Source organism: Mus musculus, chromosome 16 (genome assembly GCF_000001635.26).
Source record: "Mus musculus strain C57BL/6J chromosome 16, GRCm38.p6 C57BL/6J".
In the NCBI taxonomy this organism is placed as follows: Eukaryota; Metazoa; Chordata; class Mammalia; order Rodentia; family Muridae; genus Mus; species Mus musculus.
The window spans coordinates 90833909-90855598 of NC_000082.6; the positions used below are offsets into that span (position 1 = coordinate 90833909).

Consider the following 21690-nt stretch of genomic DNA (forward strand, 5'->3'; position numbering starts at 1 on the left):
GTTTGAGAACATTACTAATGTCCCCTCTCCTTTGCAGCTTTCCCAGGCTAATGCCTTAGGCTGTCAGCTGCTGTCGTTTTTCCTGGGTCATTGATTCCCCCCACCCCTAGAGATTCTACCATCAGATCTCTCCATAATCCAGAGGCTGCACAGCAGCCTGTCCTTCCCCTGTGTGCTTGTGACTTTGACTAATCACTCCCAAGACTGCTGAGGCCCAGGCCCTCTTCTCACTGAAGATTTTGTGCTTCCCAACTGTGATGGCCATGGAAAGGCTACCATCCCTGCATTACAAATGTATCCCAGGGTAGGAGTGGGTAAAGAAGCTTACCACCAAGCTTGATGGCCTGAGTTTGATGTCTGGACCCACGTGGTTGAAGGACAGTTGTCCTCTGATCTCCACACATTGTGGAATGGTGTATGTGCACAAACACACAAAATAAACAAATGTGTACAGTTTTCTTTACATAAATATATATTTATTTTATAAATTTATTTTCATATGTATTATATTTATTGTATATACATATATACACATGTATGTATACACACACATGCACACATGCACACACGCACACACATATATATTCATATTCTTAGGAAAAACAAGATTAGTGCCCGTGACCCTCAGTTCCAGCCTTAAGTGCCTGGCTTTTGTCCATTTTTCCTCCTTCAGATGAAGTTCTGATCTTTATTCTAAAGCCCTCAAATACAGGAACAGGCTCAAGATGTCCAAAGTGACCCCAGGTTATCTCCTTTTCCTCTCTTAGGAAGCAAACAGAAATGAAATGTCTTTCTAACACTCTCTTACTTTAGAGAACAAAGCAGGGGGCTGGGGTGTAGGGTGGTGGGGTGCCTTTTGGAGTCTCAACCATTAAAAAACAAGGCATTTGCCTACTGAGGAACTCCATCTAGTTCATGGGGCTTCCGGGTGTCTCTCTCAGAGAGAGTGAACAGTGCCCTTCTGCACTTAATGAGTTGGGGTTTTTTCTTTCAGTTTTACTGATCATTGTTTGTATACATGTGTGTATGTGTGTGTGTTGTGTATGTGAGGGCACACAGAGGCTAAAGTGCACCTGTGGAGGTCAGAGAGCAGCCCCCCCCACACTCCAGGTTCTGGGGATCAATCTCGGGTCACAGCAAACACTTGAACCTTGAAGACAATCCATAGGGTAATTAGAGGAACTCTAACTCTCCTTCACTGCGAGACAAGTATGCTCCTTAAGATCAGGAGGAATATGGACCGCCTGTCTGGGCCACTTGGTGAGCTGTTTTGCGTGGCCCTTCTGTTGTTTCTCTGCTGAGAACAGACCGGGAGCAGGGGTTCCTTTCATCTTAATTTCTTTCCTTTCCCATTTTCTTTTCCCTTTTTCCTTAAAGAAGTTCGGAGGCTTGGGCTGGGGGCCAAGTGTGGAGAGAAAGAGAAGCCGGAGTCTTGGTTGATACAGTGTATAGGTTTGTTTCCCCTGAGCTTTGGAAAGATGCAGAGAGCTAGAAGCAGGAGGGATGGAGATGGGAAGGAAGAGACTTAGTTGCTCCTCACACTAGCGCTCTGCTTTTTCCTGCTGGTGGTAAGTTGTTCTTGGAAGTAGAGTTTGTTCATCTGCTCAGGTGACCATAACTAATTACTGCAGAATGGGTTTCATGAACACAGACATATGCTCACAGTTTGGAAGGATGGGGTCCTGGGATAAGATCCGTGGGGTAAAGACACTGGTTACAAAGCTGGATGACTTAGGTTCAACCACCTGGACCTGCATGGTGGAGAAAGAGAGAAGAGACTTTACCAGTGAGTTTTCTGACCTTCTGACCTGCATTCTCAGATGCAGTGACACGTATGCATGTCCCCCATAAAATGTATCAAAAAATGTATCCAAAAATGTAAAAAAAATTAGGGGCTCAAGAGATTGGGAAACAGTTAATAGCTCTGACTGTTGGTAACACCTACCTTTGATCCCAGCACTTGGAAGGCAGAGGCAGGTGAATCTCTGAGTTCAGGGCCAGCCTGGTCTACTGAGTGAGTTCCAGGACAGCCAGGACTACATAGAGAAACCCTGTCTCAAAAAGCAAAAGCAAAACAAAACAAATCACACAAAGCAAAACAACACAATCAAAAAAGAACACTGCTCTTCAGAGGACCTGGGTTCAGTTTCCCGTACCTACATGTTGTAACCGCAGTTCCAGGGCACCCAATGTACTCTGTTAGCCTCTTCAAGAGTCAAACATGCGTGTGCTACACACACATACATGAGGAAAACACATATACACAAAACACTTTTCAAAATCCCTTTTAAAGCTCTTAAAACAAATAAAATAAAAATTAAATAAATAAAGAAGCAGTTTGAGAGGCTGGGCCTCTAACATCAACATTTGGCTCTGTCCTTGGTTTAAAGGTAGCTGGCTTCTCACCTATGCGTTCATCCTTCTGTGTGTCTGTCCGTGTGCTCATTTCTTCTTCTAAAGCCACCAGTCACACGAATCAGGGCCCACAGAATGCCCTTGTCTTAACCTAACACCCATTTTAAAAACCATATACCCACTTGGGAGGCAGAGGCAGGTGAATCTCTGAGTTCAGGGCCAGCCTAGTCTACAGAGTGAGTTCCAGGGCAGCCAGGGCTACACAGAGAAACCATGTCTTGAAAAACAAAACAAAACAAAAAACCAAAACCAAACAAACAAAAAATCCTTATACCTCCAAGTTTACTCCCATTCTAACGGGAATCCAGGTGGCACGCAAATCAGTCTGCAACATCATCTGGAATCCAACCAATAGTCCTGCCTGGGTGCTTCATGTTCCACTGGCCAGAATTTCAGGATGTGATAACGGTGGGTCTTAGAGGCCAAGTCCTGAGAAGGAGATAGGGCACACATAATTGTCCATTTTTAGGAAGCGAAATTGTCCTGTTTTGTTCCCAGACAAGCAATGTGTAACCCTAACTGTATAGAATAGCCTTTATACCCAGGGATACAGTTCTAGGAGAGCCGAATGTCTGGTGTCTGGGCTGCATTCTAGGCTTTAGGGTTGAACTAACCCGTAGAGTGCCAGGCACTGGGTTCTTTTAAGGGCTCCCTAGGCAGTTCCAAGGTGCAGCCAGTTGAGAAGCACTATGTCAATAGTCACAGGACAGACCTACTTCCTGTTCATGTATCAGTCCACCAGAACATGGCTGAATGGGGTCCCCTTCCCCATTAGCCTAAGATGACCCGCCAGGGATACCGGGCCTGTGTTTCTCCAGCATATCACCATCTCACAATACACATATTCTCTATTCCCCCACCTCTCTCTCTCCCTCTCCCTCTCCCTCTCCCTCCCCTTCCCTCTTCCCTTCCTTCTCTCTCTCTCTCTCACACACATACATACACACACATGTACACACTCATACTCAAATACAAGTACACACACACATGTACACATACTCGTACACACACTCAAACACACACAGACACACGCCATCTGCATTTTATCATGCTTCAGTTACTTTACCCTTTTACCTAGGAGTTATTGTCACTTAAAAAAAATTTGTTACCTCATGAGACGCCAGCCCATACCAGAAGGAAACCAAACTGAATGTCTGAAGTTGTCTGGCTCTCACAGAAAGAGAGAGGAAGAACGAGGCTCTCGAACTGCCTGTCTGTTTCCGTGGAAAGCAACTGCACTTGAAAAATGTCCTGCTGGCCCCTTCTGCAGGGAAGAGCTGTCTCAGCTCACAAGTGGGCCCTTATGGATGGCTGTGGTCTCCCTGGTGCTGTATTGAAAAGGGCAGCCTAGCAGCGGTCCTGGGGAAGAGACAGCAAAAAGGGACTGAAATTAATTGAGCTCAGTGCTATTTGATTTCAACTCTGTAGCAGCCCCATGGCGAGTATTAGTCTCATTTACAGACAAGCACTCAGCCTCGTACAGGGAAACTAACTTACCCCGGATGCCTCACTGGCAGAACCAGAGCTACCTCCAACACTGAACTTCGGCTAGCCTAGGGATGTGGCCTTTGATGGTGTCAAGGGAACAAGGCCAACAAAAAACGTGTCTACAGCTCACCCGGCCTTTCTAGACAGCTCGTGGAGTGACACTTCCCTTCACAGCTTCTCATGACACTCATTGGAAAGAGGCTGTGGGCATGGGTGACACAAATGATCATGCTGGTCATCTCTCAGGATCTCCTGAGGAGTCACCCCAGGTCCTCCATGGACATCAAATGTTCCTTTCTGAGTAAATGACACATTGTGTGAGTGTTAACCACACAGCTCCTGTTGTGGGCTTTTAGCCATTGCTTATCATACCTAAAACAGCCAGAGCTCTGTGCAGATAGTTGCTATATTGTTTAGCAAATGGACCCAAGGAAAAGGAGCCTGTACCAATTCAGAACAGGTACAAATTGTGTATGAGTTTGAGAGAGAGACAGAGAGACATGCATGTATGTGCATGCATGTGTGAATGTATGTGAGTGCATGTGTGTGTGTGTGTGTGTGTGTGTGTGTGTATGTGCATGTGTGTGCATGAGTGCATGTGTGTGCACATGAGTGCTTGTGTGCATGCACGTGTGTGTGTGTGTGTGTGTGTGCACGTGCCTGTGTGTGTGTGTACGTGTAAGAGTCTCACGTAGCTCAACTTGCCTCCAGCTCACTATGGAGCTAGCTGAAGATGTCACTGAACTCCTGCAGTCCTTATCTCTGCCTCTTGAGTGCTGGAATGACCCAAGCTGGCACCACGGCAGTGAACTTCAGGGGTGCACAAACGTAATTGAAGGCCAGGTGTGGTAGGGAACCCCTTTTATCCTGGCACTCAGGAGCAGAGGTAGGCCAGACTCCTTTGAGTTTGAGGCCAGCCTGGTCTATATAGTGTGATCTGAGCCAGCCAAAGCTCCATAACAAAGAAACAAATAAAAATTAAGACCTTTTGAACTGCAGTATGTCCGTAGGCAGTGATTTCTGTGCACAGGGAGGGCAGGTCATATTTGCTGTTTTGTCCTTAAAAAAAAAAAAGACAATTTGCTTATAATTGGCATGTACATTCACAGTGGAACAGTGTATAATTTATAAGTAAATATACACATGTTAGAGGTGGTTTCTTTCCAGATATTTTGATAGATGGGTCATTACGATAAAATGTGGAGATCACTTATCTTCTCTCTCATTTTGTCGGCCTAGGACTTAGCATCCCCGAAAAGGCGCTAGCTGTAGGTTAATGAGACAGCATCTTCCCCTGGACCATCACCCATCCCTCACTGCTTGCTTTGCCTACGTCTCCCCTCCTGTCAATAAAACTTAGAGTCAGGATTTGAGCCCAGTACTCATCTGGTTTCAGAAACCCACACACTTATCATTTGAGCTAAGGAATGGCTTGAAGAAAGAAGGACAAAGGTTTTTGAACTTTTATGAATGGCAGTTACTGTTTAAATGAAGTTGGGATGTTTGTGTCTTTCGGTAAGGAAGTAGCTTGCAGTAGGAGCATTGATCATGGAGTCTCTAAGATTGTTAAGATTGTAGCACTATGAGGAGATGCCCAGATTGGCCCAGCTATCTCTCAGTTTTGCCTGCCCTCAGAAGGGGAGCCTGTTGCTGGTCCCTAGGTATGGCCGACTGCAGTTTAAACTCTGGCTTAGCACATAGAGTAGCCTCCTCATGTGGTCTCCTCATGTGGCCTCTTCACATGGCCTCCCTCAGTGGCCTCCTCACGTGGCCTCCCTCAGCACAAGTGAGAAACACGGATGAGTTGGAAACACCTCTGGTTTATCAGATGAGAAGCAAGTCAGAGACCTCTGTCTCAGATGCTAGTTCACGAGTTTCACGATCACGTCTCATTTACTCCTTATAATTCCATTTTAAAATGAAGAGGTTTTAATCTAGACAGTTTTCTAATATTAAGAGAAGAAAAATAACATAAATTCCAAGTGACTTAAAGTAATACCACTTCTATAATGTTCATTGCTGATTTTACCAGAGCCAGAATTTACTTGTATTCTTATTCCATGTTGTACCTGGAAAAAAATAAATACATAGATGTCCCCTACATGGAAACATTAGCAACACAAGTCACTCAAGATTCATATGAATGCCCCCTCAATACACATACAATTTAATTAAAAAAGATTCACGTAAGTGAGAGTCTGCCGGTTGTGAGCACACAATTGAAAACGGCATTATACAAGCGATACTCAGCAGTAGCAAGAGAGCTCCCGAGAAGTGAAAGACGGAATTCCCTGAGTCAGAAAAGAACAAAGTCCATCAAGAAGAAGAATGTATAGAGTAAGGGCAGCTAAGTGTAGCTCCGGACGTGAAGAATACACTGACGGAAATGAACATCCTTGTAGACAGCTCGGTGAGCAGAGACGCAGCTGAAGAGAGAAACAGCGATATGGAAATACTAGAGAAATTACTCAAGATGAAGCAGGAAGGATGGAAGGGAAAGCTAGCACACTGGAAAATTCTCCAGAAAGGGAGAAAACAAGACAGGTGCACACTCAACACCACAAAACCGTAGTAATGATGGGTATTCAGGAATTGTTTGTTTGTTTGTTTGTTTGTTTGTTTGTTTTTCGAGACAGGGTTTCTCTGTGTATCCCTGGCTGTCCTGGAACTCACTCTGTAGACCAGGCTGGCCTCGAACTCAGAAATCCACCTGCCTCTGCCTCCCGAGTGCTGGGATTAAAGGCGTGCGCCACCATGCCCGGCAGGAACTTTTGAAAGATTCCGTTTTAAGTAACTCATGCAAGGTAATTGACAGACATATCAAACCTGTAAAATACTAAAAACAAGCAAACTGAGGGGAAAATATTATCTATGAAGTCCCTCCCCATCAGCAGCACTGGGAGTCAGAGACAGGGAGATAAATTGGGGTGCTTCTAAGGAAATGAAAACCCAAATGACCGTAGGCCTAGGGCTGTAGATACGTCAGAGTAGTTACAAAGATGAGTATGAAGTGAAGACTTCACCAGTGATGAAGCTTTGCTGAAAAGGCTTCTACAGGCTGTCCTTCGCGTAGGACGTTAGGTCCGGGGAGGATGCCTGAGAAAGAGCAGTGACACAGAACACAGACGCCTTGCAGCATTCGATCCGTTCCCAGGGGTCCTGCTCTGTCTTCACACTCTGTGGTGGTGTATGAGTTACTGTTGTAGTGCTGTGAGGAGATACCACAACCAAGATGACTTGTAAAAGAAAGCATTTAATTGGGGGCTGGCTCACAGTTTCAGAGAGTTAGTCCATTATCATCGTGGTGGGAAATAGGGTGGCACCCAGGCAGGCACTGCACAATGCTGGATGCTGGATGCTGGATGCTGGAGTACTATCTTCACATCCTGATGCAGAAGCAGCAGGAGTGGGAGGGAGAGGGGAGAGGGAGGGAGACTGGCATGGGCTTTTGAAACCTCAAAGCCACAGTGACACACCTCCTAATGCTTCTCAAAACAGTTTACCAGCTGGGGATTAAACATGCAAATATAAGGGCCTATGGGGGTCATTTTTATTCAAACTACCACAAGTGGCTCCTCCTCCTCCCCCTCCTCTTCCTTCTCCCCACTCCTCTTCTTCAACAAAGTCTCACTAATTAGATCTATTGGCCTGGAATTCATTGTGCAGGTCCATCTTGCCTCACAGAGACCTGCCTGCATCTGGCTCCCAAGTGCTTTGATGAAAATTGTGCGCGACCATGCCTGCCTTGCATATCTTTATCATAAGAGTGATGTTCTTCTGGGTCTCTCTCTCTCTCTCTCTCTCTCTCTCTCTCTCTCTCTCTCTCTCTCTCTCTGTACCGGGTATTAAATCCAGGACTTCACACATGCCAGGCAGATAGGTACTCTGCCTCCAGGTTGCATCCTCAGCCTAGATATCTTCTTCTTTTGTCTAAATTCACTGGACCCTTTCGTGACAAACTCTAGCTCTTCCACTGACTACCAGCCCGAGGCACTCACACATCCCCCCAGGGGAGCCTCAGTTCCAGGGGGATAACCCAAGGGAAAGGAAAAGTCTCTCAGGTTCCATCGATGACACATGACTACCCTGTGGAGCCAACCACTCTTGTCCTGTTCTTGGTTTTGATGGATTCATGGACACGCACATCATTAGGGAGGAGTTTAGGGGATAGTCAATAGAATTGCCAGGCCTCTGAAGTCATAACCAAACCACAGAGCTACACACGAGCGTTTCATTCCATGCCACAGATAGATAATAGAATTTCCATAGCCTTTGAAGCAATAACCAAACAGCAGAGCTACACACGAGTGTTTCATTCCGTGCCACAGACCTGGCAGACGACTCCGCCTGTGCACAGGTTTACATGTTCATAATGCCTGACTCAACCCTTCTCCAACACCTGTACCCCTACAGTACTCAGGCCTCAACACCGCACCTTCTCTGCATTAACAAGTTAGAGGCTGGTGTGGTGCTTGAGGCCCCTAGTTTCAGCCCCGCTGCCAAGCTTTGCAAACACAGCGCAATGTAAGTCCAGGCAACCAGGCACCATTGAAATTCACAACTCGGGCCACTGAATCTGAACCATGTTTGCGAATGGTCTGATTTCATGCGTGCCTCAGATGCCCCGTGAATACAAATAGCCTCATTTGGGCTCAGAGGAACAGGGAGGAGGGAATCGAAGAATGATCTCCAAAACAAATCTTGAACTCGCATGAGTATAATAGAGTGTATTCTGTCAGCATTCCTTTGATGATTACAAACGAGTTTCTTTTCCGGGGCCATTCGGGGAATAATCTGGATAAAATAACCCTTTTTGTCTGCAAAGGACCGTGTGGCGCTTACGTGTGACAGCTGTCACAGGAGTGTTTCAGAGTCTAAGGGCACTCACCGGGCCACTGAGCCATTTTCTTTCTTTCTCATGACTCAGAAAACTTTTCATGTTTGGCCACTTCTAAAATTCTCAGGCTTGAAATCATAAATCATTAATTATACTGTCCTGAGGAACAAGAGACCTGTCACTGACCCCATCCCTCCCCCTCCCCTGCCTGTTGGACAGACGACAGGTGGAAATGAGAGCGAACGATCTTATCTGGAAAGCCAATTTGTACAGCCACTGAGGGATCTGCTTAAAGAAATGCAGACAGTGTGGCAGCCCCTTTCCATTAGAGGAAAAAAGAAAGGACGTCCAGCCTTGTATGTCTCTTTGGTCTCTTTGGATGTGAAATAGAAGGGACACCCATGTGTAACCCTGCTTTCAGCTTTCTGAGACTCGAATGACTAAACACTTGTTCCAAAGCAGGTGACCAAAATGACCTGTGGGCAGGTCAGAGTAGAGGCAGAAGCTGCCCCCAGCATAGGAAGGAGGAGGGATGCTGCAGGCCCCTCTCTGTGGAACACTACACATCTGTGAGCAGAGTAGATCTTGTGGTCTCTTGGGCCTGTTTTATCTCTTCCACTTCCAGGGTCAAGTTCAGAGGTCCTTCTGTTCTGAATCCCCCTTTTAAGTCAGAGTCCACGGCTGTTCGGCTCTTTGAGGTGGTTTAGATAAGAAATGTCTCCTCTGATGCACGTATCTGAGCACCTGGTCTCCGGCTGGTGGTGCTGTTTGGGACGTTTAGGAAGCGTGTCACTTTCTGGTTCCCCACTCTGCCTCACACACGGCTTTGAAGATGTGAGCCCTCAGTGTTCCTGCTGCCATGCCTGCAAATTGTCACCCTGCATCCCGTCAAGGTGGACTCATCTCTCTGGAACCATAAGTCAAAATAAACTGTCTCTTCTGTACGTTGCTTATGCTTATAGTGTTTTATCACAGCAGCAGAAAAGTCACTGCCACACCCCTTGAAAGCATTCACAGATCCCCATGAGGCCGAAGGACTCCCCTTGCCTGGGGCCTCTGTGGTGCTGGGATTCACAGCAGGTTGTTTGAGGTCCTCAGCACTCACCGAGGTGCTGCATAGTCACATGGTTGCAGCCAGTGCTTACGTATGCAGGGAAAGTGTGCCTCCCTAGAAATTTAATGGAAACCAGAAAGATTTTGTGTCTAAGTGATATTTGGCAGAGTCTGGAAGGGCACTTGTGGAACTGAGCCAAAACACCCAAGGATGCTGCTAAGCATCTTTCTTCCAATGCACAAGGTAGCTATGGGGATGAAGAGTCACCAGTGTCCACCCCACCCCACCCTGTGTCTATCCCTCCCCTACTACCCCTCTCCCTTGCAGGCCTAGGAAATTGGAGCAGTGTGGTAGCATTGTCCCTGTCCCCATTGGAACTTGAAGAAATTAAAACTGTTAAAAATTTTGTTTTACATTATTTGCTTATTACTGTGTGTGAACACATGTGTGTGCTATGCATGCAAAGGTTAGAGGTCAATTTATAGGCATTGGGATCTTTCTACCCTATGGGTTCCTGGGGATCGAACTCAGCTCACCAGATTTGGTTGCAGGTGCCTTTATCTGCTAAGCCATTTTGCTGGCCCTTAAAACATTTGAACGAAGAGTTCTAATACACTGTCATGGCCTGTGTTCTGAAGCCCAGAATGCCTTCTTAGACCAGGGAACTTTCAGGTCCTCCACAGGAGGAATGGAGAGCCTTCTGTGGGGGTGCTTCTCCATTCTGTCCGGGGCGGGGGTTTTACTCAGCCCCCCACCCCAACCCCCTTCCTTCCCTCTGAGGCTTGAGCCTTTCCCCCTCATCATTCAAACGCAACCATTTTCCATAAGCAGGAGTCAGCTACAGACCTGTGCTGCAGAGATGTCCAGGCTTGAAGCCTCTGCTTGCTCAGAGCAAGGATGAGTTTGCAGCATACCTTGGCTATCTTAAAATCTCAGGGATCAATGGCATGCAGGGTTCAGTTCCATCTGAGTCTTTAAGTGGAGAAGGAGAGGAAGCCAAAGAAATGGGTGCAGGTCTGCTTTTCCCTAGGGTCTCCTTGTGGGCATCCTTCCTTGTTCCCCTGTGGCCATCCCTCCTGTCTCTCTGCCCACGACCCCACTCACCTCTGCACACCCACGTGCAGTCAGCCCCTGGCACTCACACACAAACACACTGCTTTTAGACAGCAGCATCTTTGCTATTGTGAGGTCTGGCGCTAAGCACTAAGCGACACCGTAGGGCCCACCTTGAGTAGAGGAGAGCCCTCCACCACCTCCTACCCAGAAAGATGGCTCCCACTTTCAGACCACTCTCAGCCCTGTCGCTTCTTTTGTAGGCAAGTCACAACGCTACCCAAAATATTTCCTTCTGCCAGACACTGAAAATCTACTATTGTTTCAGAGAGAGAGAGAGAGAAAGAGAGAGAGAGAGAGAGAGCGCCAGCCACTAGCAGGAACTGGTGTGTAGCATTTGCACAGTTCCATGACTCAGTCCATCTGAATTTCCAAGTATTTTAAGAGCTTTGTCCAAAGAGGGGGGGGGGAAGGTCTATTGTATGGTTCTTGGCACCGAGGAAAATAGCAAGCCTGTCAGAACTCTGTTTCAGATTTGATTTTCAAGTGGGTGATGTAAGAATGCCGTCTGGCAGTGGGGAGGCGCTGCTCATTTTTCTCGTTCCTGTTCTTTTAAGGCCCGGTAACTTCAGTTTTCAGAACCAACTCATCTTGGGATTGAAACATCTCTTGTTAATAAAAAAAGCATTGTGTCCTTAGGCAAAGATGAGGATGTTTTTAGATGCATGTGGCTTACTGGGCAAAAGGAAGCACACATTTGAGTGTGTATCCAATGGATATTTATATTTATATAGCGGAGCTCCCTCTCGGCAGCCTTCCTCAGACCCACCCTGAGGATACTCACGTTTCTTCTGTAATGTACCACAGGCTTCCCATGTTACCTGCACACACACCCCCGTCTGCTTACAGATTATTCAACAACACGTAGTGCAACGGAATGTTGCAAATAGCTGCCATCCCTTATTATTTGGAAAACCAGTCTGTAATATTCAGTTTAGACACTATTCACCCCACCCCCGAGTGTCTGCCCTGCACGGTTGGTTGAGCCCATGAGTGTGGGATCCATGGTTACAGAAGGCTGGCTGCATATATTTTCAGAGTTGGGTCTTGTACAACTTTATACTTTGTTTCTCCCTCGAGGCCATTGGAAGTCGCCCGCCCTGCGCTTCCCCGATGCCTCGTAAGTTCAGTGTCCATTGCTGGATGTAGATGTCGTAAACATAAACAGGACAAACCTGGTGTGAAAGCGAGCTCTTTATTTTCTTCCCTGGATTGGAAGAGTGAGTGACTAGTGATTGTTTTCAGTGTGTGTACATTTGTGAGTACATAAGACGTAGTCTCTCTGCTCTGCCTTTTATTGCTGTTAACTGTTATGTACAAAGAAATAGCACTTCATGCTCAGCCTCCAGTCCCTCTAAGCCATGAGGAACTGGTGACATGCTGGATGGGAACCTATCCTTGTGACAGGGGTAGAAGGGGTATCTCTCTGCTCACTTGAGCCTTCCATCTAGCGACACCTGTTCCTAGCAAAACAACTTGGACATCCTTCTTCCTGATTTTCCAGAATGTTCCTTATAGCTTCAAAGGAGGTTTTTGTTTTGTTTCTACAATAGGAAATGTAACGTGGTGTAATATGAAGAGCCCACGATACATCAAGAATTGCTCCATACTGATTCTCAGATAGAATAAGACCTTGGACAAGATGAGTGTGTGGAAGGAGACACACACACACAGCCCTCCTGGCTGAGGTCATTTACTGCCAGACAGGCCTGACCACAAGAAGTGCCTCAGGCCACTACTCCTTTTTTTTTTTTTTTTTATTTTTTTATTTTTTTTTATTTTTTATTTTTATTTATTTATTTATTTTTTTTTTTCCTATGTGAGCAGATAAACATGAAGAAGCCTGTATCTTTAGAAGACATCCAGTGATGAGCTAGTGATCCTACAGCCTTCCCTGGAACTCTGTGGAACTTTCTGGAATGTGACTTATTACTGATGAAAGCCTAGTCTGTACCACTTACCTTCACGGCCCACGCACCTTCTTTTCAGTGAGAAGGTAAATTATTAGGCAGGGCTTAGGCAGACTGATATACTAATTGAGAGTTTTACTTTAAAGAATGTTAAGTGTTTGTGATTCAGCCTCACAGACTGGGATGAAATTACAGTGTTCGAAGGCAAGTTGTGCATTAGCATAATTATCATCATTATTACTATTCAAGCAGGCGGTGAGAAAGGAGCCCTACCTGACCCTGTGTGAACTTCAGCGAACTGTCAGCAAGGGCGAACTTGCTATCATTATGGAGGGCAGAGGCACACAGGGGCAATCCGCAGGACAGTCGCAGCCTTGGCAAGTTTCATCAGCCACTAAACCCCTTATCGAAGCTAGATTTTAATAAAACCATCACCAAGGAAATCATACGTTAGAAATGTAGCCAGCTAGCGGAGGTACAGAACAATCTGTTGATGGAAAATCAGATATTATAATGACCGCTATAGGCAAAGTAAAAGAAGGATAAGCATGCACAGTAAATGTCCTTCAACTCGGTATACGTAAAATACAGTCGTCTCGACCTGTGTCTCGTACCATGTAGCATGCAGCATGCCTGCTCCAGCAGCACACATGGGAAGGTCAGAGGGTAACGTCTCTGGTAGTCCTTGCCTTCACAAGTGTCTTTCTAGTTGTCTGTGGCCCCGTACACCAGGCTAATTGGCCCACGAGCTTCCTGGGAAGTCTTCTGTCTCTATGCTATGGAACTACTGGGATTACCAACATGTGCGACTACTCTTGGCTTTGACATGGCTTCTGGGATCCAAACTCTGGCCGCATGCCTCCCCCAGAAAGCACTGAACCTATTGACCTATCTCCCTGTACTGGTTCTGGTGTCTCTCTAGGATTTCTGTAACCAAGAATAGCCTTTACCATCTCTAACACTGGCATTTGCGATTGTCCCCTAGAGTCCCCTGTGCTGACAGCTGTTGTCTCCCTGTCACCCTGAAGAGAAGAACAGTGTTTGATTAGGGCTGGGAACGAAGTCTTAAAGGGTCAAGAAGCATCGTCAGCCGTTTTCACTCCAGTGAACTGACCCTTTTCCTTAGACTAGACTGGAACCGTTCCGTTTAGGAAGCATTAAAGGAGAGGAGAAGGGAAGACAGTTCCAGAAGTTGAGGTTTTTTTTGGGTTTGGGGAGAGCGAGTGAGGAGTCGGCCTCTGATTCTCTGTGGCTCTGCTGAGGGCTGTACCGTGCCCACAGAGTTCACTGCTTGCTTTAATTAAAATAATTATTACTTAACTTACCTACTATGCACGTGTGCACACATGTATTCTGTGGAGGCCAGAGGTCAACCCTGGGCACCATTTCTCAGGAAACATCACCTTAGTTTTCCTGTTTGTGTGTGTGTGTTTTGTTCATTTTGTTTTTGAGACAATTTCTTTCCCTGGGACCTGGGACTTGCCAGTTTGGTTTTAGGAGCCTTCTGCCTCTGCTTCCTCAGTGCTGGGATTGCCAGCACGTGCCGTCTGCCTGGTTTTCCCGCAGTGTTTCATGTGGGTGCAGGAGAGCAAGCTCGGGTCCTCACACCAGCCTGGCAAGCTCTCCCCCACGAGACAGCCCCTCCCGGCTCTCTTTCAATGTCTCAGTCCTCTCATGGAGCACAGCAGCTCCCTCTCTCTGAGTCTTGCCTCACCTCACAGCTCCATCCATCTTTTCCTATTGGAAAAATGGCTTCCGGATCCAAGGAAGATTTCTGTTAAGGTGATGTCTGACTGGGTGCGTTTGATAAACCGACTTGTTAACTCCTACTGCTCAGCCCCAGGTCAAATGCCAGTTCATGGTTTCCAAGAGCCCTCGAACTTGTCAACAGGAGGCAAAGATGATCACCCCTATACAGGGACTTGGATTAGTAACTGATCAAATTTGGCTTTCCTTCTGTGCGGGTGGAGCTGTGTGTCCATGCCGTGCTTTTCAGGTCAGCACACTTGGCATCCCAAGCCTCCTGCTGGCCCCTGAGAGGCTACAGAGGCAGACTGGCTGCGAGCAGTTTCCCTCTCTGCACATTGCTGTTGGCATGCCTGCCTGTTGTCTTAGTAGCTTGGCGGAATGCGTTTGTTCCCCTTTCCGTGTTCCCTCTTCTTACTCCACTTGTTTACCCTCACCTGGGCCCCAGGTGCTGCTGGGAAAACCCTGGTTGATTGACTGTGGAGATTGTAACCACAACAGATTCAGGCTCATGGTCTCGGCTGTCCTCCAGTGGCCTCTCCCACATGCCTGTGAAAAAATCGACAAGCAATTGGGGGCCAAAACAACAAAGATGAGTCCTTCCACAGAGCTGGGGCAGGCAGGCAGCTGCTAGGCACTGGATGGTGTCTCTCCAAAGAGTCATGGTCTCCTATGGCCCAGTACCGCAGAATGTGGCCTTATGTGGAGATGGAGCCTTGGCAAAGGTTAGACTGAGGTCATTGGGGTGGGCCTTCCTCCGACAAGACTGATGCCCTCACACAAGGGAAACTTAAAGACACACATGCACACGGGAACACTGGAATTGTACTACCATGAACAAAGGACCTTCCAGAAGGTGGAAGAAAGGCTGAGAAGTGACCCTCCCTTAGAGCCTTGAAAAGAAGCATGGCTCAATCACACCATCTCAGCCCGCTAGTCATAAGCCACGCCCACTCACCCGCCCACCTCTGTTATAAGCCACGCCCACCCACCTCCCCTCCTTTTCTAGGACCTTGTTACAGCAGTGGAGGAATGCAATGCTGCAAATTTCTGAGGACTGCACGTATAGCTGCTCGTTTGCTTTCCATGATCGACTGAGACACATGCTGTTGTCTTTCTTTGATAACTTACGCCTCTGTTGCAAGGGTTGAGCATTTTGTACGAGGTTACATGAGCTGATGGTCACGCGACCCCCACCCTTTGTTCCTTCCCGGCCCTATCTCACACATTGCCTTCCCAAGTGTCCCACCCAAGTCCTCACAGTAGCTATCCATCCGCCATGGCCCAACAATCACTAACATCCTCCATCATCAGTCTCAGAGCTTGTGACTCTGAACCTCATGGAACATCCTACAGGCTCAGCCTGGGCAGGACAGACTCGCAAAGTTTGATCCTTGTGTTCAGGCTTTCAAGCGCAAATGATACCACTAAGTTAAACCAGCAGCTGTCCTGCCTGAAGGCTTCTCTCTCCCTTATGCCCAGGTTCCCACTATCCCCTCCAGATTCGAGGGCTAAGTTGCCATCTTTACAGTCAGGACCAGCTGTGTAATTTGTAGGACACTGTGCAGAATTAAAATATAAACTCCACATTCCTAAACTAGAGAAAAGAGACGATTTTTTCTTTTCTTTTGTCTTTGTCTTGTATATAATATATATAAGTATATATAAAATATATTTTAAAAATATAACATACATACATAAACACACACACACACAGGGTTTCACTAATAAACCAGACTGGCCTTGAATCCACAGAAATCTGCCTGCCTCTTCCTGGAGCTCACTAAGTAGGCTAGGTTGGCTGGCCAGAAGGCTCCAGGGATGCCACTGCCTCTGACTCTCCAGCGCTGAGATTACAAGTATGTGCCTGCCATGCCTATGGCTCACACTCGGGTACCCATGTTTGTGAGACAAGCATTTTACCCACCAAACTATCTCTCCAGCCTTAAATGCAGTTTCCCTTCAGCTTGATTCATTTGTGCATGATCCCTACCCCCTATCCACCTGCTGAGCATCAGAGATGCTCTGAGCATACCATTGAAACAATCTGTAAAGGCAGAGAGAGGTAGCTGGCGACTCCTATTAGGAAATCCTACTCCCGGACCTACGTGAGGAGGCTGGACCAGAAGTCATGAGGCTGCTTGAACCTGTAGCCCCTGCCAGTCATGCCATTGTTGTTTGTCTGCTATGCCGGCGAGGTTGCCTTCTTGACATCACTTGGGATGTGTGCATCAGGAGGTTCTGAGTTGTCATCTCTCTTCCTGTGACTAGGAAATCCCTGGAAATAATTCAGTGAGTGCTAGAGTTTGCCAAAGACAAATCCATGAACAGTGGGGCTCACCTGAATATTTATTGGCAGATAGGATCTGGTGTTCATTCAACGTATCCAGCCTGAAGGCGGCCAAGAACTGAGACTTGAAAACAAACTCCTTGGAGTTGGTAGTGGATAGAGCTGTCAAGGCAGGCAGGGGCTCAGAGGGGAGGGGTGTTGGTCACTCAGCGGTCACAAAGTGAGGCGACAGGTGGAGAACAGTGAGCATTGATGAGGACAGCCAGGGGAGCTGAGCAAGACTGAAGGAAGTGTAGGATCCCGAGGCCAGCTCTGGTGTGTGTGCCAGGGAATCAATTAAGGCTGAATACAGAGCTCCAGGCCAGCCCCGCCTAATTACTGTGCAGGCGCCCGTATTTCTTTTCATTTGGTGACTACCAATCCAGCCGCCCAGGGTCTATGAAATATGGGTGGGGGTGGAGGATGGGGGGGTGAGGGGTGGAGAATGGTGGTGGTGGGGGTAGGTGGGAATGCAGTGGGTTACCCAGGTTCCAAAATGAAACCAAAGAACTGAAAGCTGAATGGTCTGCCTAGATCATCCATTGAGGGAGCCCAGGTGGCAGGTGTGCCAAACGCAGCTGGCCATCTAAGTTGTACTGAGGTACCCTCTTTCGGATGACACCACTTAGGTCAGATTCAAGCCTTAGGAGCCATGGGATGTTGGGTTTTCATCTGCTGAGGAACATGGTGTGTCTGGTCAGGAGAACAGAAAACTTGCCTTGCATCCCTCATTCAATAGCCTTTTGAGGTTTATAATGCTACAGTCTAAGCATCATCATCTCTGACATGCAAAAACAAAAACAAAACCCAAAACAAAACAAACAAACAAAAAACTACTGTCATTAACTTGGGAAGTGAGATAAATTTTCAGTTTCTCTTGATCATCTTACCCATCCTGAGAATGGGCAGAGGACGAAGACCCATCAGAACGGAGAGCGCCTAGGAGGTCGGGTGAGCGGGGGTGGGGAGTGGGGTGGGGGTGGGGGTGGGGCTGAGCCTCCCAGCCATGGTGTCTGGCTATTAGGCTCTGCGGGTCTTGCTGATTGGCCAGTGACCCAGAGCATTGCTTCTGAGAGCCTTTTGTTGAACACAGAGAGAGGGCTGCAAGTTTGGCCAACTCCAAGCAGAAAATGATCAAGGGTAGATTTCATATCTGGGTTTTTAAGTGCTGGTAAAAAGTTGCATTAAGTTATCAAGTGCACAACGAACCCGGCTTCCTGGCCAAGTGGCTCTGTAGTTGGGGGATTACTCTGCGACCTAAAGAAAAGAAAAAGTGTTTTGTTTAGATGCTGTGGGGAGGGAGGAGTAGGGGGTTGATCCAGTTTCTCTTAAACTAATCTAACCCAGATGGTGCTTGCTGAATAACTCTCTGGGTTTGGTACCTGGTAGAAAACAAGGTGTTCATTTTATAGGGACTAAAGCCTTCCATTGGAGAGGTGCAGGGGGGCTCCTACCAGGCCTCTAGGGATCCAATAGTGAGCGTAATCTAAAGATGGTAATTTCAGACTAACACGGTATGTTGAGAGTCATTGTTTAGGGTAATAATTTAATTGATTGATTCATATCCTCTCCCCTGCCACTCAGAGGCATTCCTCCACATTCATAGTTCCTGTGTCTGTGGCTTCCACTAACACTAGATTGAAGATAAAACAAAACAAAACAAAACAAAACAAAACAAAACCGCAACCCCCAAATCCGAGTACTTACTGAGCACGCACAGGCTCTTTGTTCCATACCTCCTAGATGACACAGTATAACGACTAGATACAAAGCACCTTAGTTCTGAGCTACAGTCAGCATCCTAAGTGATCAAGAGGTGCTTGATCAGTACGGGAAGACTGCAAGTGTTATACAAAGATACACGGTTTTGTTTGTTGCTTTGCTTTTGGAGTCCCATCTTGCTACATAGTTGTAACTCCCTGGCTTTAACCCCCCTCTGTGGCCCTGGCTGAAGAACTCATGACCAGTCTCCTTAGCTCTCTCTCGGTGGTTTCAAATAAAGAACCCGAGTTCTGAGGACTTTCATATCTGCTGACCTTTCTGGAGCTGTTACCCCATGCACACCCAGGGATGGGTGTTCGCACATACATGCAGCACACTGTAGAGAGAACTCTGCAAGTCGTGACGGCTCACGAGGACTCCACCTGCTGCGCATTCAGCTCTGGCTTGGCTAGCCTTCCTCCCTGGCTCTCTTACTCTTAAACCAAAAATAATTCACTGGGGCTGGAGAGATGGCTCAGCCAGTGAGAGCACTCAGGTAAAAGTCCTAACACCCACATAGCAGCTCACAACTGTTTGTAACTCTGGTTCCAGAGTTATTTATTACAGAAATACACGTAGGCCAAACACCAATGTACATAAAAACAATAAATACATAAATAAATAGAAAAATAATTCATGCACACATACACCTTACATTTCTAGGCACTAGAAACCATGGCCATTGACAAAGTATTCCAAAGGGAAAAACTATCCGTGTCCTCAGTTGTAATTACAGTAGATTTGGGGGGTGTGGCCAACACTGACCATATGCAGAATAATTATGGCAGAGTTGGGGTCATGGCTAACAAACAAGCATAAGGACCTGCTCTCCACACAGATGAACGCACTCACATTTCACCAGATGACGTCAGTCAGCAGTGGCCTGCAGATGGGACAGTGGCTCTGTAGCTAGGTTGTCAGAGCTACGCATGCTGTGTATAGGTATACTCAACTCCGAAAGCACCAAGCGACACGATCCTCAGTGTGCATACCTGTATCCACAGAGGCTTTAGGTTAAATTTAAGTTATGGATATTTGTTGAGGATAGGGTGTGTATGGGCACATCTGGTTTGGGTGGCTGAGGAGTTCAAAAGAAGGCGTCAGATCCTGGGAGCTGGAGTCACAGGCAGATACGAGGCACCCTACTATACAGTGCTGAGGACTGAGCTCGAATCCCCTGCATGGGCAGCACGTGCTTGTGACCAATGAGCCATCTCTCTAGCCTGCATCTCTGTTTTAGAGTGATGCATTATTGCATATATGTGGCTGTCCATGCAGAAAACATCCACTTAAGACATATGTGAGTACAGAGGGGAAGCATGTCCTTAAACCAGTGGGTCAGTGCACAGAGACACAGAAGAAGAAACCAACAGAAGTGTTAGAAAGCCTCCGGGTGGGGAGGCAGTGCGGCTGGCTGTGGCATGCTGCCCCCTCGGCAAAAGCCACAGAACCAAGAGCTCCCATCATGGGGAAGCCGGTAATTGTTACGATTATTCTTTCCACATTGAGACATTTGGGAATACTTGAATTTTGAGTGTTATTGAACAGCATATGGGGAAAGTCCGTGCCTTTGGCAATAAGATTGTTTGGTTTTAAGACAACCAAGCAGTTTTATTGTCAAAGAAAATAGTTGTTGTGTTGAGGAAGGGTGCCGGAGAACTGACATCAGGCATTTGAAAACCTCATATCTCTCTCCCTCTCCCTCTCCCTCTCCCTCTCCCTCTCCCTCTCCCTCTCCCTCTCCCTCTCCCTCTCCCTCTCCCTCTCCCTCTCCCTCTCCCTCTCCCTCTCCCTCTTCCTCTCCCCTCCCTATCCCACAATCCCCCTCTCTCTGTGTGTATGTGTGAATATGCATGTCTTCTCAGCATCCCTAAACTGGAGGCAAGTGGCCCATGACATCATTCCCTTGTGAAGCTGAGCCTCTCCCCCTCTCTAAGATGCTGTGTTCCTGAGTTCACACTAAGCCTGAAAGCAGAACATTTAGGATATTGGTTGTTCTTCCCCCTCTTAGGTTTTCTCTTTTCAACAAACCTTGGCTGGCCAATCTCTTTGTTTTTCAGTCTTTATCTTACTAGTTCATTTTTAAATATTGTCACCAAAATACCTCAAGCTGGGTATAAACATATACAGAAAAAAAAAATTAGATGGATCGTAGTTTCAGTTCAAGGTCAAAGGCCAACATCTGGTGCTAACATCTCCTTGCTGGAGGAAGCTTGAGTTACCATCGGGCATCACAGGCGCAGGTGCGTCTGCTTCGTCGAGCCTCGTTGCCTTCTTATATAGCGGCCGGTATTGCATTCAGGAGGTGCTACTACGATGAGATTACCTAAGCTTAGTAACCTGCCTCTGAACACTGTGGTACTCAGTCCCCACTCCTCGCCATGCTCAGTTTCCTTGGCATTCCATCAGAGGTTCATGTCATGGTTAACTCAGCTGCATAGTGAATATCGAGATTGGAGGCTAACATGTGAAACCTCATCCCTTCTCCCCCCGCTGTAACTTAACTCCTTTCATCTGTGGCTCCCCTGCAGCACGGTCTTTGTTGCTGTTGTCTGTTCTTTTCGGTTTTATTTTCAGAAGGGAGCTTGCTGCGTGGCCCCGGATGGTCTGGGACTCACTGTGTATACCTGGCTGGCCTCAAGCTTGCCAAGTTCCTCCCATTCAAGCAGGGTCTACGGGCATAAGCCAACACGACCCAGAAGCAAGCTGTTTTAAAAATTCACTTTTACTTTTCATAGATGTATATGTGGTTGTCTCTGTGTATGCGTGTGGGCATCTGAGGAGGCCAGAAGAGGGAGTCGGATCTCCTGGAGCTGCAGTTACAGAAGGCTGTGGACTGACCAGTGTGTGTGCTGGGAGCCAAACTTATGTCCTCCACAGGAGCAGCCCATGCTCTTTAGCCAGTGAGCCATCTCTGCAGTCCCCTGTCGTAGTTCAAAGAAAAGTTTTCCCCAATGAGGCTTTGGAAAGTGTTAATCCTGAGATTTGCCGGAGAAAACCGAGTTCCACAATTTGGAGTCAATTTCGAAGCAAGCTG

General features: G+C 47.1%; 1 protein-coding gene and 1 long non-coding RNA gene across 11 annotated transcripts in view; one reads left to right on the forward strand and one right to left on the reverse strand.

The window, feature by feature from the left end:
- Positions 1-21690, forward strand: part of Eva1c (eva-1 homolog C (C. elegans)) — a 78391-nt gene that overhangs the window by 7190 nt on the left and 49511 nt on the right. The window lies entirely within an intron of this gene.
- Positions 532-17235, reverse strand: Gm36363. The gene is made up of 5 exons (XR_876239.2): positions 16905-17235; positions 4889-4962; positions 3525-3774; positions 2690-2844; positions 532-1751 (listed from the first exon to the last, which is right to left on the reverse strand). It is a non-coding gene; the product is annotated as a predicted gene, 36363 (long non-coding RNA).